The 16,016-nt window shown below is 36.2% G+C and overlaps 1 long non-coding RNA gene across 2 annotated transcripts in view; it reads right to left on the bottom strand.

The window, feature by feature from the left end:
* LOC148066702 (uncharacterized) overlaps positions 1-15,089 on the bottom strand; it is a 34,549-nt gene extending 19,460 nt beyond the window's left edge. The window contains exons 1-3 of one of the 2 annotated variants that reach the window (XR_015713314.1): positions 14,804-15,089; positions 5,063-5,172; positions 653-750 (exon numbers count right to left, since the gene is read on the bottom strand). This is a non-coding gene — a long non-coding RNA (uncharacterized LOC148066702). Of the gene's footprint in view, positions 1-652; positions 754-5,062; positions 5,173-14,803 lie in introns of both variants that reach the window. The other variant, XR_015713313.1, reaches the window with a different exon arrangement.
* Between the last annotated feature and the right edge of the window lie 927 nt (positions 15,090-16,016).

Raw genomic sequence — 16,016 nt, forward strand, 5'->3', positions numbered from 1 at the left:
TTGTGTATAATGAAAGGGGTGGGCAGGAAAGCGTTTTATTTGATGAAGTGTATAATAACTATATCACAAATATCTATAAATATTTTTTACGCTCTGACTGCCAAATAGAATTCACAAAAGTAAAATTTGCAAAAATGATGAAGAGGTTTTGCTTAAAGCAATATTTGTCTTTTAATTTTCAAACAGAACACAGAGTCCCCAAAGACAGAGCCTGACATTCATGCTCAAGATAACAGGTAAAAAAAAAAAAGAAAAAAAGATAGAAGAACAATTAGAAAAAAGAAAATCATGTTAAAACGAGTGTAAAGTGTTTCAGTGCACTTGACCCCCACTGTGTGTTTGACATGAGATGTTGGAGGGAAGCGGGACATTCCTGAAGCTGCCAACTCTATCAATGGTGGGGACAGAGGAAAGAACTTTAAACACACATGGATCATTTCCCAAATTCCTGTCTGGTCATTCATATCAATGAGGGACATAGAAATGCTGATTCATAATGGATTGGGCTATTTTAAAAAAGGTAAGAAGGGTCTTGAAGTTAATAAATCCAGAAGGTTTGCATGTGTATGTTAGTCACAAAGTCTAAAGATATAGATTTATTACAGGTAGAGTTAAACCCTAACCTAAAATAGGTGAGCTATAGAGTGTGTACCTGGTCTGATGAAATCATCCCAGTGAGGATGCTGATGGTCCAGAGCGGCGCGTCGTCCGTGTCATGTCTGGAGCAGCTTCACCTATAGCTGCGTCCAACTGCTTCAGAAACAGACAGAGATTAGATTAATGACTGCTGTTTGGGTCGTGTTGATAGTGCTCGCCGTCATGTTGTGGCAACACAGGCTTTCATTACGACGAGGCATAGATGTTACTCAGTCGCTAGAGTTACTGCAGTGGATCAGCATCGATCTGGTCCTATTGAAGGTGATCATCAAATAGTCACAACAGGCCAAATCTACTCTTACTCGTTTTATTCTGCCAGGATATCACATCTAAATATCCCATGATTCTAAATAACAGTATCAACATTATCTGGATCTTATCTGTGTCTAGTAGTTAACATTTAATATGAAAAAGATATGTAGAATGTAGTTTTCTGACAGCTAACTTGACCTAAGTAATTATAAATAAAAGGGACCCACACTTAATATAGAATACTCCCTTTCCATGTGTTTATTTATGATGTAAATTATTGATGTCATGTGATCAGCTAAGCTGTTCACAATAATGCTCTAATTTGTTCCAGTTATATCCGAAAACATCCATGTTTATGGTATATGTCAGCGCCCCCCAACCCCTCGTCCACGGTACGGTACCAGTTCGTGAGGCATTTGTTACCGGGCTACGCAAAAATATATATATTTTTTTTATATATATGTTGTGTTGTATTGATTATTACTGATTGAAATGTGTTCTCTAAAGTCACATTAGCATCTGACAAGTCAAGACGTTTGTATACAATTTTACTAAAAAGTAAAATGGTAAAATTAAGTGAAACACAAACACAGTTTTTTTTTTTTTAAATTATTATTTCTATCAATATTAAAGTTTAGTCCAAGAATATAATGTCAACATTAAACCCTGTGTTATGTATTATTACTTTTCTGTCCTTGTATCTCCTGTATTTTACGTTAGTTGTGTCGCTGCTGTTAATTATTTTAAATCTAGTTGAAATTATGTCATATGTGTCAATCATAATTTCAACTAAGCTCTATTCATCTTGAAAAAACAGATTAATAAAGTTTTAAATTAAATCCATCATATTTAATGTTTAAGGTCTTAAAAAAAGGCTCATAAAAAAAAAAATCCTTGGAACCACATATATTAAAAAAAACACACAAAGACGTCTAGGAATTTAACCAATGTTCATATAATTCGAATTTATAATAATTAACTAATAAGAACTACATACACTTTAATACTTTAATAATATCTTTAATAAGATACATTTAAAAGTATTTTTTTGTTTTTGAAAGTGCTTTATTTGTCCGACTATTATGCAAATCGGTTTAAATGGTAACCATGGTTCCCGAGGCTTAATGGAGTAAATATATCAATAACCACTCTACAAAGGACTTTGCTCGGCTTGACGTCCAGATCGTGAGTGCTAAATGTTAGCAGAAGAAAAAAAAAAAGCAGGTTGTTAAACAGTCATGGATACATAACGCAGAGCTCCGGCGAAGGTGCAGGAACAGATGATGGTTGAAGCCGTTCATCAACGCACCACTTCCAATCTGCCTCGCACATGTGGAATGCAGGATTGGTGGAAAATGTAATAAGTGCTAACAAGCCCAGGAGGGTGTAAAGAAACCAAGATATCGATATCTGACAGTATAAAGGAGCTTTTGGCCGTAAAGCGGGGAGCCGCTGAGATTTAGGGGGGAGGAAAGCGGAAGTGATTTGAGGGAAATAAATCCTCAGCACTTGGTTCACCAAGTTCATACCGCCGAACATGCGGCCCGAGAGAAGTGGAGGGAGTAAGGGGCTCAGGGTTTGAGACTCAATTAACACAATGAAAACAGCTGCCAAGAAAGCAGCATTTTTGGAGTTTGGAGTTACTCACAGCTCATTACTTTAATGTTCCTCGGCACACGGAGGACGGAGGACGGTGGCGGTTATGTGACAGAATGATAACCCTCTGGAAGTTACACTTACGGCTCATGAAGAATCTGCAACATCATCCGGAGTCGAACTGATTTTTTGGGGGGTTTTTTGATGTCGTTGATGGGACTAAAATATCCAAACTTTCCAACGGCTGAGTGTGGCGAGCTAATCGCCGCCAAATCACTTGCATGTCGCCGGATGGTTTGGCCAAAAGATGATTAGGGAGCAGTTAGCAACCATGGCACCGACAACAAGCCCAAACTATTATTCACAGGAGGCGGTGCTCGTCCGCGTCCTGGCAGACTGCCTTCATAATCTGGACGCCCTGTTCTCCTATTAACACTGTCGTCTTTGATGAAATCTGCCAGATTTCTCTTTTATTGCAGACATGGATTCATCTCTTTAGCAGCTGCTCTATTCAGAATGGGTTGTTTGTGTTGTGAAACTTGTTCACCTCCACAATGGCCCCCAACGTCCAAAACATTGAGAAAATCAAAACAAGATATAACTGCAGCGACTGATCCAGCTCAGATAGATCAGATACACGTGACATGATATGAGGAGTTGTGAGAGTCGGAACGGCAAGTTCTCGACGAGAGTTTAATATTTCAGTAAACACCGTTGTGAGTCGACGTCTACAGGCTTTCACAACTTGCTGGCTTGATGCCGCGCTCGCCTTGACTTTTTTCAGGGTGGTCTTCGCGGAGGAGTGCTGTGGATGTAATGTGGGCTCTGCTGCAGGTGCATCTTCACAATGAAGAGTCTTTGAAATTCAACTGAACTAAAGTACATTCCTTGGGCAGCTGCAATAGTTAACAAACTGATTTCCTTGATGTCCCTAAACAGTTAAATACTAATTGATTCTAGTTCTGCTTGTTTATTATTTATTTATTAAAAAAAGATTCCTAAAACTGCCAACGAAGACTGTATTATCCTGTATATGTATATTATATATAGTCTAGTTTATATTAGTTGTGTCCTTTTTGTTATTCATTTGATTCAAAGCTGCCATTATGTGTGTATATATTATCTTAAAATACTAAAATAGTAATTTCATCTCAGCACTATAGTTCTATAGTAACTGATTAAGACTGTTTTATATAATCCACCAAATTCAATGTTGAACTAAGTTTTTTTTTTAAAAGGACTCATAAAATAAAAAGATTTTGGAATTTAACCAATGTGGAATTTATAATAATTAATTTTAAAAAAGGAGAAACTAAAACCACAATAATGCAATAAGAATCACTTGAATTACGTGTTACTGATGACAAAAATTTGATGAGGGTTGCATTTAAGGGTTCTTTTAAATAGCATACATTTAAAAGTACTTTTTGGTTTTTAAAGGCGCCTTATTTTTCTGATTATTATGCAAAGCAGTTTAAATTGTGTCAATGGTTATTATATATCAACAACCACTCTACGTAACCACTCCACTCTATGTAAAAATCTAAACCTGGTGTATATATTATAAATGGATAAATCAACCAAATTATGAAGTATATTATTGCAAGATAAAGGTGTCTTTTTAACTTAAAACTTGAATTTTATTACATTTGAATTAAAACAATTGAGACAAGCCACAGTGAGTGACAGTTTCTGCTCCATAAGGATTTTGTGTCACCTCAACAAAAACTTCATTATCACACCTGAAGAACACTCTGCTGCTGTTGCTATTATCAAAGCACATTTGAGTTGAAAAAAAATCAACACAAAGCAGTGTCTTTAAAAACAACACTTGTCTAAATCCCTTGAGTATACTTTTTGGCTAAGGCTTTTTATTTAGAACTTAAATCAGAATCATTATTGCCAGTGATGTGAACAGAACATGGGAATTTTTTGTATATAAGTTTATTCAAAATAAGAAGATCAAATCCTTCAAAATGATATAACATGGTAATACCTCTGTTTATTAAATTGTTTTAAAGACATTTTTAAAATATAATAACATATTTTTTTTAAATCATCAACGAAAAAACTTGGGGACTAAATGAAAAGGGTTGAACGGGGCAGGACACCCTGGACAGGTTGCCAGTGCATCTCAGAAAGAATAGACACACACAGAATGCTTAGTATAAGTCAATTGAAATAGAAGAAAGCATGATGTAAAGATGAGTCGGGGGGAAGGATGACTGGTTCTAGTAACACATGGGGAATTTCACAGTAAAAAGCTGCTGAGGATTGATGTTTCGCCCTGATCCAAGCCATTTTCACGTTAGTCAGAACTTTAAAATAGACCACAAAGCATTATTCAGATATCATGTGACAATGATCAGCATTTTTAACACCATATGAACAGAAAAATAATCCAAAGGGGGGAAGGTAAAAAATAATTGAAAATGGAATGGTTGCAGATATTTCTCTTGAAAACAGCTGTTCATTTTATGTGACTATATGATGTGAAGATTGGTGTGATTTTTAAAAATACATTGGAAGTACACCTATAATAACAACAAAAACTCACCTGGACATTTACTTCAGATCAGCTTGATGTTGATCCTCATTGTGATTTACTGGTTTGGGGAAGTCCGCAGAACCACAGTTGAAGGCCTCAGGGTCACCGATGCTCAGTTCCTAAGAACAACAGGCCACAAAGATAACATGAAAGGCGTGAAACAGCGTAGAAGTGTATTTATTCGTGTGACTTCTGAGTCAAGGGGAAGACCCCTTTGTTATTTGGAAAAGAAAAAGAAATTCCAAAAAGATAAATATTTCTTTGAAGACAGACAGGTTTGATGTCAAATTCACAAGGTGGAAGAAACCTACATTTAAATCCTGCTTTTAGTTCAACACATACAAAGAAAACCATAGCTTTGGTAAAAAGTTCAAAACAATAAAACTGAAAAGAGTGACTAAAATATGCAAAAAGTAAATCTTGGAAAACAAAGGAGTTTATTACAAGACGTAGATAAAGTCAGAATCCTGTAACACCATTAATAAATAAATAAAATACCATAAATAAAGTATGAAGTAAATATGATGTTCAGTCAAATTTAAGTAAGGGGAAGAAATAATAAGAACAAAAGAAAAAACAATTCTCAGCTGAAAATGGTGTGATTAAAGTTAATTATTCAAAGCAGAAAATGATCGTTTGAAGTTAAAAGGTCTACGTTAATTTGTACATTTGGTACAAAACAAAAAGCTAGGATTTGTAGTCGATGATTTTTAAAATGATGAGATGACAAGATGACACTGACACATCAAAATATGGCAAGTAAATTAGTATTTACTGATAAATCATCAATTCCAGTAATCAAATGTGTTTAAAATATGACAGTAATCTAATTTTCAATTGTCCTTTTTTAAACATGTTATTTTTAGCATTTTAAAAAACTGCTATTATTTCTAATATTGACCACCATTCCCCTAAAGGATAATGTATTTGATCTGATATTTTAAAATATATATATTAATTTGTTGTATTGTGGGATAGAATTCATTGACACTCTTTGGGTGTGAGAGTAAACCACGCCCACTGGTTATTAAATGATTGTGACTCATCACAGAAAGAGGCGCGAGAACGACCATCCGGTAACATTATTTGATTCTTAAACAACCATTGTGGCAAACAGGAACTACATTCTTGTTTCTTTGAATTTCCTGAGAAGAAATGATTTGCCGGTCGTTAAGATAACATCTGAATTCATAGTTCAAACAAGTGAGTAAGTGGTGATTAATCTTGACAAATAAAGGCGGATGCTTGAGGGAAAAAAGTGTGTCAATCTGCTTCGCCATAATCGTACTTCTGTGTACAAACGGTTCTCCTGACGCAAATGGTTGTTTAGAAGTTATGCAACGCACAAATCTGGCAAAAGACGGGTGAGGCAAGAACATCCGGACTGTGAATGATGGATGAGGGTTGGGTCCTGAGCAGAACAAAGAGGACACGTGAGTTACGTTTCTGGGTCACAAAGCTTTGAATGATCATTATTGTGCCATGTGCGGCTCCTCAAGGAAACCTGCTCCAGGAAAACCATCTTGTCAACTAGCAGGTCTGAGGAACAGAGAGATGTTCCCGAGCCATAATGGACAGATCGTCTTATCGTCTTGTGCTCGTCTGGAAAACCCCCAGCTGACTTATTGGGTTGGCAAACATACAAGAAAGACAGAACCTCTTTTTCACATGTGGATGAGTAATTCTCTTGACGGATGAGCCTCTTCCCAGATATCTTCACCATTAGTCACACCATATCCATGCCATTAAAATTCATCTCACATCGAGCCATTAACTGAACGCCTGACGTCTGAAGAGCCGGCAGACAACAGAAGAAATATTAAGTGAAACTGGGTAAATCCCACTTAAGCAACATCAACACATGTTTATCAAAGAGCTCCACTCCCCGGTCGGAGAAGGACTGGTATTCCACCTCCATCTCATGTGATGTTTACCCACCACAGACAGAAAGCCTAAAGACTGTTGCGTGACTATGAGGACCTGCTCTCGGCTGCTTCGTCACTGCCTCTCAGCTTACACAAAAGCCCAGTCCTCTCAGGTTGTTCAGGTGAGTCACGGCTAATCAGCCCACGACATCCAGGTAGTTGTCTTTGGCCTCATTACGTTTCTGAAAGTGGGACACTGCATACACACACACACACACTGCATACACACACATTTCCTCTCGCAGGACTGAACAGAAGATGATTAATGACAGGGCAGGTAACACAATACACAGGGGAGGAAGTAAGTCTTTGTCTCTGAGAGGCCATTGAACCGCCTTTTACTGTACAACATTTAACTATTCATGAAGTTGTTTATACATGTGTGTGTGTGTATGGGGGGGGGGGGTTGTGTGTCATTGATGTATAACAAAGACTTTAGTGGATGATGACAAATCAGTTTCCTCTGTTATCAAAGGTTAATTTCTCCTGTCACTGCTGAGATTTGAATATGGGAAAAGCTTTAAAGAAAAAATAAACAAATTTAAATGAAATTTAAATTTAAAAATGTATTGAATCTATGTATATATATGAGGTAATCTTTGAGGGAAAGAACTTGTTGAATCTTTTTAAAAAGGTTATTCTAAGAGAAAAACGTTTTAATAATAAAAATAATAATAAAAATAATAAAATTAATAAAACATTTAAAAAATATGTTAAAACGAAACAAATGAACAAAATGACATGAATGTCTGCTATTCTAATATCAATGATTAAATCGAAATGTATGGCAGCAAAAGAGGAAATAAATGAAAAAACCTCCTTCTTATCCTATCAAAGTTAACATCAACTCTATTTAAAAGTTGTAAAAACTAAAAAACATTAGAAAACACGATCACTTAAATCAATTAAATTCCATGTGGCTGTGGCGAGAAAATGTGATGAAAATCTAAAATTAATCATGTAAATTAACATAAAAAGCATTTAATTTTTTTAAATAAATAAGATTTAATCATACAAGAAAGCTAAATATTTTTAATTGTATAAAACGAATAAGAATAAAACAAAAACTAAGAAAAAAGGGCATCTACGAGTTATAAACTGTGGTTTAATGAAGTCAATCTGTGATATTATCATTTAAATCTCAAGTACATAAACTGTTCACCAAATGGATTCGTTTTGAGGATTTAATAACTGATTTAAAAGTCCTTAGTTTCCTCTGAGTGTGGATGGAGCGGCCGTCTACAGGTCAGCGTGCTTGTCCAGGGCTATTAGAGCACATTAGACATGGTCTGCCAGTGACCTGCCTGCACGAGCGCCGCTCACCAGACACTGGTCACAACATCACACCGGCTCCTTTGAATGACAGATCCATTTAATGTACTTTGAATTCATTCGTCACTGGCAACATTCTTGTAGTTACAATGTTCAAGGTTATTAATGTTTGCTGAAGAACACCTCGTAAAATACTCTTCTAGCGATTTAATCTACAAATCCGGATTAGATTACTATCTGATTTTAACATAACAATTACAGCTAATGTTAAATGAAAATAAATACAATCAAATAAATAGGAGGATGAGCCAGAAATGAAATATTCTTCTTTCAAAACGTTTAATTAACATACTAATAATGATTTTAATTTTAATTTTATATATTTAATGATAAGTCACATTAACATTTAAATCTCTTTTGATCATCAGATTTGACTTTTGACAAGTTTCTTCTTCTTTAAGAGCTGTTTCTCAGTATAACACAATTTATTTTGTATCAAAAGAACTAAAAATACTCAACATGGTTTGGTTAACAAAAAGTATTCATGGTCAATTCACTCCTTCTGAACTAAATGTGTGTGTGTGTGGGTGTGTGTGTGAAAAATATGTGTGTGAGAAATGTAAATTGCTTAAAAGGTTATTGTTAAAATACATCAATAGTTCGGTGTGTGTGTGTGTGTGTGTCCTTGTGTGTATTTTGTTCTATTCTAGAGACTCCTGAGGCCTTGAAGACAGACAGTAGGACACATGCCACGAATGCTTGGAGCATGAATTGGAGACGATCACACACAAACATTCATACAACATCATTCATACAAATATCTTCGGTGTTTATCTATAATGTTCAGTGATATGACAAAAAATGTCGATAGAATCCACCGTTATGAGTGAGAAAATGGATCCAAATGTATACATATTTATCACAAAATAATACTTAAAAAAAGCTAAAGCATTTGGGTGAATTGGGTGACTAAATTGAAGTTTAAGTTTAACAAAGGGAGATCTTTGACATGTAGCTATTCAAAGGAATGACTTGAATTTGATCCTGATGTGTCACTCATGTTCCAGGTAACATGCATACCAGGTGTCAGCGCTCAGTAACGGACAATTACGCCACACTGCCTGAGTCACGACTGACTCACAGAGGAAAAATACAAGTGAAGAAAATTATTGGTCAATGTTTAGAACTACACTGTCCACGCCCATCACACAGAAATAACATGTTGATTTGATGCATCAAACAACATTAAGTCATTGTCTCAATGTTCGTGGGGATCTGAAGACGAAAGCATGTTGATAAATAATGAAACTTCATCTCAGCAAATGTAGTCGTGTATAGTAAAATCACCAATGCTTCCTAGTACATTCTCAGGTGACTCACAAAGGCGTGTAACATGTGAAACGTGTGTAATCCAAAAAGTATTTTCAAAAGTATTTTTGACAGAACGAACAAATCAAAGGGACAATGTCGTCCTTAAATATCAATTAAAACCGAGGGAACCACTGTAAATGATTAAGAAACAATATGGCTGCTTTAAACAAGTTTACACTCTCAGGTTTTATGTAACTAAGTCAAATATTTATTAATACTAGATTGCTGTTTTGTTGAGGGTTGAGTATTTAAATTTCAAGGCAAAACAGTGGTTATTTTTTAAACATTTAGCTGTATTTGTTTCAATATAAAATATGTAATTAATTGTAAATTGATTAATCCATCCATGGATTCAAACTGGATGTTTTAGAATTTCATAAAGATAATTTCTTTCTAATATCATTCCATCTCTTTAGTCCCATTTATTTGTGTGCACTTAAACGGTTGTTTTTATTATTTTCATGAATATCTTAAGTTTTTTTGGTGATCCCATATCAACATTAAGTATTTCCTACACATTAATTGTACACATTTCTAACACAAGATGCTTAAATAAATAACCATCTTTGAAAAGAATCCTAGGTGACGTCAAATCTGTACCTTACCTTACCTTATAATTGATTTGATCAAGTTATTTGTTTAGGATTTCAGTTTAATGAAAGGATATTTGGATACGACAACTAGGATCAACACAAATTACACTTTGTTAAAATGATGTTTCAGTGATTTTCCACTTTGTTTTGAGGAACTGGAAACGTTCTTTAAAAGGTCCGTTAACAAATACTTGTTTAAAGTGTGTAATTTAATAAAAAGCAAATGGTCGAAAAGTAAAAAATGGAAATGGGGGAAAAAAAGTAAAAAGGAGAAATGCAAGTCTCTGAACAAAGAAGTTTATTGGAGCTATAGAGTTAAATAACAATAGTAGTTGTTTTAAGCTTGTTTTAATGAAGCATTACATAAAAATGGACAAGTCTTAATGAAATATCTTCATTTCAAAAGTTTGAGATTGACATAACATCATTTTCACCCAATGTACTGTTTCAGTGTGCGTGTGTGTGTGTGGGTGTGGGTGTGTGGGTGTGTGTGTGTGTGTGTGTGTGTGTGTGTGTGTGTGTGTGTGTGGGGCGGGGGGGTTTTGTGTGTGAGGTGAGTATTTTATATTTTATATACCATATACCATAATTGTCAACTGCGAAAAGTAAACATTTATAAGAAAGTAAAACTTTTTTAAAATCAGAAACTTGAACTGAATTTGGACCTTTTCTATATTTATTTCTTCTTTTTTTTTTTCCTTTTTCTAATCTTTCTGTTGTGAAGAAAAACAACGATGAATAATAGTCTGAAAATACTTTCTTATTTCGGCATGTATCAAATACTTGCTACCACAAGAGGATGAAGATTTATTTGACGAGCGACATGCATGACATCGATTTATTTTACTTTGATTTTTAATTGTCCTTAATTGAGCGTTAAGAACATCCATTTCCACGCTGCCCATAATGACGTAATGACTCCAGACATCAGTGAACTCATTAAATGACTCAGGTGACCCCTGACCTCAAATACCTCTGTATGCACCACTTCTCACTTCAGACACGGTGGAGTTACTGGAAAAGGTAAAAAACGAATCATCATCTAAAGCTCAAGATATATTTGCAAACTATCTTCAAATACTTCCCTTGATTAAACTTGTATTGTATCCCAAGGTTTCGTATAATAAAAAAATAGTTTTAACTTATTTTGGCATTCGAAACAGCGTTTCAAATCGATTCAAGACTTTTTTTGAAACGGTTTGGTTTGGTTTGGTGATGATAAGGGGAGGAAGCGTCTCACCAGCTCTGGCGCTCCCTCTACTGGAGAGAAGTAATACGGCACGTGACTTGAAGGAAACCGATAACTAAGATTCATAATTATAGCCAATTTATTTAGACAACTTGAAAGTTTTAGCTTCCCAGATTATTTTAAAAGACATTCAATTAACGAGATTCATGGTATCTCGTGTTTAGGAGAACAAGAGGCGATACATTCAGTCATGATCTTAGAATAATACGCAGTTAAAAGACGCGTCTCTTGTCAGAGAAGTAGGACAAACACATAACAGCATTTTGTCACGGTCACATGTCACGTCATGTGAAACTAACATCACAGAGTCAAGCTCTTGAAACTATTTCTGAAGCTCACATCAAGCTGTACAAGTTGTATTGAGGTTGAGATCTTACAGAAAATGTATGTATGTGTGTGTGTATGAGGTTAATTCTTTAATCGATACCTAATGTATATTTTGTTGACAAACATGTTATGTTTAATCACTGAATATTTGAGAGGCGCAAGGGGAAACAAAATACCTCATAAAAGGACCAATAACACCCTCTACTGTTACTTTGAAGTATCTTCACAACTACAAGTCGATCATGTACAGTTGTATAACCTCGGATTTGGTCCCATGGACTGAACCCAGTACAATATAACTATAGTACAATATAACTATAATAAGATAAAATAAAATACAATTAAACATTAGCATAGAAAAAAATCATATGCTTCCAATGTATTTCATAATTATATTATATCAAATATTTTATCATTACTATTACTGTAATTATTTTGTCCTTAGTATCCTTTGAGTTTAAAAATCATTGAAAAATAGTAAATTCGGGCAAATATTAGATAATTATAGAACTGTTTTTTAAACTGGCCTAAACCATTTTCTGTATTAGCCTAAATGGGGGGTGAGCTTGAGATAAACACAAAAGACATTGCAATTCAAGGCTTAAATCTTGCGTTAAAAATAATCTTTTCTCTGCTGCTTTTCATTGTACTGTGGATAAATCAGAGATTCGAACTATAGTAAGGCACCACTCATCACAATATTGGGCATATTCTTGTTGTTTTCCTTTTTTTCTGCTAAATTAACATAGGAAACTGTTGCTTAATCTCAAATATAGGATGAGAAAATTATCACAAAGACATGAAAAGTATGTAAACTTGGCATCTTAGTAGTAATAATGAGCTGAAAACTGTTCTAGAGGTTAAGAAGAGGGTTAAAGCACATCATGGCTGAAGGGAGGTTAGTCTTTTCAGCACAGATATAAGACCCTGAGGACCAATGTATCATCTACTTTTAAATACATTTGAATTCTTTAAAATAGATCATGTAGTTAAATTGCTTCCTTATTATGTGATTTTCTTACTACAGGATGAACGTTGGTGCACATCAGCAGGTATGATCTTAATCAAGATAGATGGATTATTTATATGGCTAAAAGGATTTATCCAAATATAATACATGCATTTTAAAAGTCTAGTATGTTCTGACAACAAGATAAAAAGGAAATATTTTGTTTTGAAAAATGAGACATGGTGAAAAATAAGTCTGGGTTCTGAAGGTCGTTTTGACATGTGTTGCTTCAAAATAGGACAGCTTGCCTTGCACGTCTCCACAGATGCCTCAGATGCTAAACCCCTTACTCCCGAAAATAGAAAATATCTGTCATGATGTAAAGTCGACACAAATCACTCAAGAATATCAATGTGCGGTTCCACACAACTCAGAATGTGTAATTATGATTCTCCGAGGTTAGTTTGGTGCTTGTTGTCTGTGTTATTGGCTCGTGGTAGAAAAGTAGACGCAGAAACAAGATCAGACACGGTTTCTCATTTCAACAAACACGGTTAGCTGAAAAACTCAAGTCAAACGTCGGCCAAACACAAAAATACAACAACATAATAAATGATTCGCAGGAACCGCAGGGAGTTTTATAGTCATCTATCTGGATGTCTGAACAAAATAATGACCAGTGTGGTTGAGAGAGGCTGTTATCTCCAGGCTGATAAAAGGACGATACATGTTTACCAACGGAATCACTGTCTCGGTGATTTACATAAACAATTGCTCATTTAAATCGTTTTATAAACGAAGAAATCCTGTGCTGTTTTGACAAATATGCATGACTGTTTAGTCTGAGCAAAACAGTTCCCTGTGTGACTAAACACGCTGCTATCTACTTGAAATGCTGGACCGATTGTTGATTGACAGGAAAGCCTTTATTTACACTGGGATCAGGATGTCTCCCTGAAAAACATCAATGTGAAAATGCATCCATACATCATTGTTTGTCATGATGTTTTTATAGCAATTCATAGTCATGTATGTATAAATATAATCACTATCATCATCTTTAATGATAGGTATCAAACAGTAGATCGCCTTTATACTCAGATCAGCATTTAAAAACAGCATCCGCCTGTCGAACTCGATAAAAATGCAAGAGAGTAGCTCCAGCCAGGAGCACCGAGTTCTGTCATGAACCCAGTGACACCAGCAGCTGCCGTTCCAGCTCTGGCCACTAGATAGCGCCATTCTTCCGTTAGAACCTGTTAGATAAGTTTGCGAGGCCGCAGAGAGAATGGTAAAAATACTCTCAAATTGCATTTGGGCTCGCCGAAAATTGGCTTATAAAAGAGAGAAAATTGAGGGCACACGCCCATTAAAGTTTCCAGCTCAGCCCCCAGTGGGCGAAGAAGGGGGCACATGACTTGACAGCAGTCTCCCTGATGACAGATGGACCCCGAGCCGCAAAGACAAGCAGATGTTTTGGAAGTCTGATCTGATCAACAGGGCACAAAGTACATCTCCCGACACTGAAAACATAGCAAAACACTGCTCAGGGTTATGGAGAAAAACAAGAGTGAGAGAGAGAGAGAGAGAGAGGGAGAGAGAGAGGGGGAAAGAGAGAGAAAGAGAGAGAGAGAGAGAGAGGGGGAGAGAGAGAGAGAGAGAGATGGCCCCTAACACAGACTAGAAGGATCGACAAGAGTGAGAGTGACTGACACAGTGGGACCCAAAAGGGGGAAAGAACTTTGAGAGGGGGGGAGGTTGTTGTTTTGTTTTTTTATCCTCATGTACACTAAGTCAGAGGGTCAGTGAGTGCAGTAGTGACTCCACTGCCTGTCAAAACAGTGCGCACCACATTTCAATAAATCCAGCCCCTTATGACCAGATCACATGTGCAGGTGCGAATGCATGAGCCGCATGCAAGGCTTACATAACCGCGTCAATAACAGGACATAAGACCGTCGTTACAAATATCAACAACCAAACACGCTTCAACCGTAAACACGCACCAGTGAGGAAGCAGCAGAAGTCGCGCATGAAGAAGACAAAATGTTTCCTTTTTCTCACCAGGCTGGAGAGTGAAGTGTGCAGGCGGTGATGAGAGGATGCAGGAGCTGTAGGTGCACCACATCTTCTTCTTCGTCTTCTTCTTCTTCTTCACATATAGCACATACTGCAGGGGCCAGAGAGAGGGAAGATCAACCACATGGCAGACGCACATACACAGAGTGCGAGAAAAACAAGGAAGACAAGGGTGGAGGGGGCACCAAGAGAGGAGGGGAGGGACACCAAGAGAGAAGGTAGAGGAGTGAAAGTGTGCAAAACAGAGTACTTTAAAGGGTGAGAGAGGGCAAGTGTAGAGTTAGAGAGGTTGTTATTGAGCATGGGAGACAGAGGGGTGGGAGAGTTCAGCTCTCTGACAGATCAACAGAACCATTATTTCTTTTTGGTAACAGCCAGCTCTTACACAACAAGTGAAGGCAGACAAGCAAGGCCCTTTCTATCTTGTTTTTCTCCTCTTCTTCCCTCGCTATCATTGCACTTGCCGTTCTGTTCACCCCCCTCCCTCTCAAGCAAGACAGGTTCCTTAAGGAGATATGAGTGAGGGGTTACTGGAAGAGGCCGATTGGTAATAAACTGACGTTGGGCAAAGTTTCCCAGCGAACCCATTAAAATAAAGGTGACTGTGTTCACTTACTGAAACAAGGATTTAATGTGATTACTGAGAACTGCTTTAGGATTCTTGTGGTCTAACTTGCCTCAGGAGCCTAAAATAACTTCTAAAAAATGATTCAGAGAAATTAAATGTTCAATCAAATGTTCAACGAGAACATGCGATCCAAATAAGATCACAGATTGGCTCCCAAATTTGATTTTGGCAACTAGTTAATTGATGTACTTTATTCAAAACAACTAAAACATTATGTCTGGTCACTATTTCAATGGGGTTATTTATATGTTTAACAACAAGCAATATTTTGACTTGCATTAACAACTTACAAAACTTGTTTCTGCCATATAAACCCTAAACTATGATCTAGCAATTTAACATGAACCGCATGAGGTCCAATTATTGCTGTATGTACTAGTTATATAAGAGAGTCCATAAAAAATATTTATATTAGAGAGCAATGCTAAATTATATTGACATTTGACAGAACCTTGCTGAGAATGCAAGGTACCGAGATCCTGGTACTAATACCAATAACTTCACTCAGATATTGCTACCTGGACGATACTTTTTCCAGCTGAAATAAAATAATTAAATTAAGAACATTCA

The sequence above is a fragment of the Callionymus lyra genome, chromosome 14, assembly GCF_982586985.1.
Source record: "Callionymus lyra chromosome 14, fCalLyr1.hap1.1, whole genome shotgun sequence".
NCBI lineage: Eukaryota > Metazoa > Chordata > Actinopteri > Syngnathiformes > Callionymidae > Callionymus > Callionymus lyra.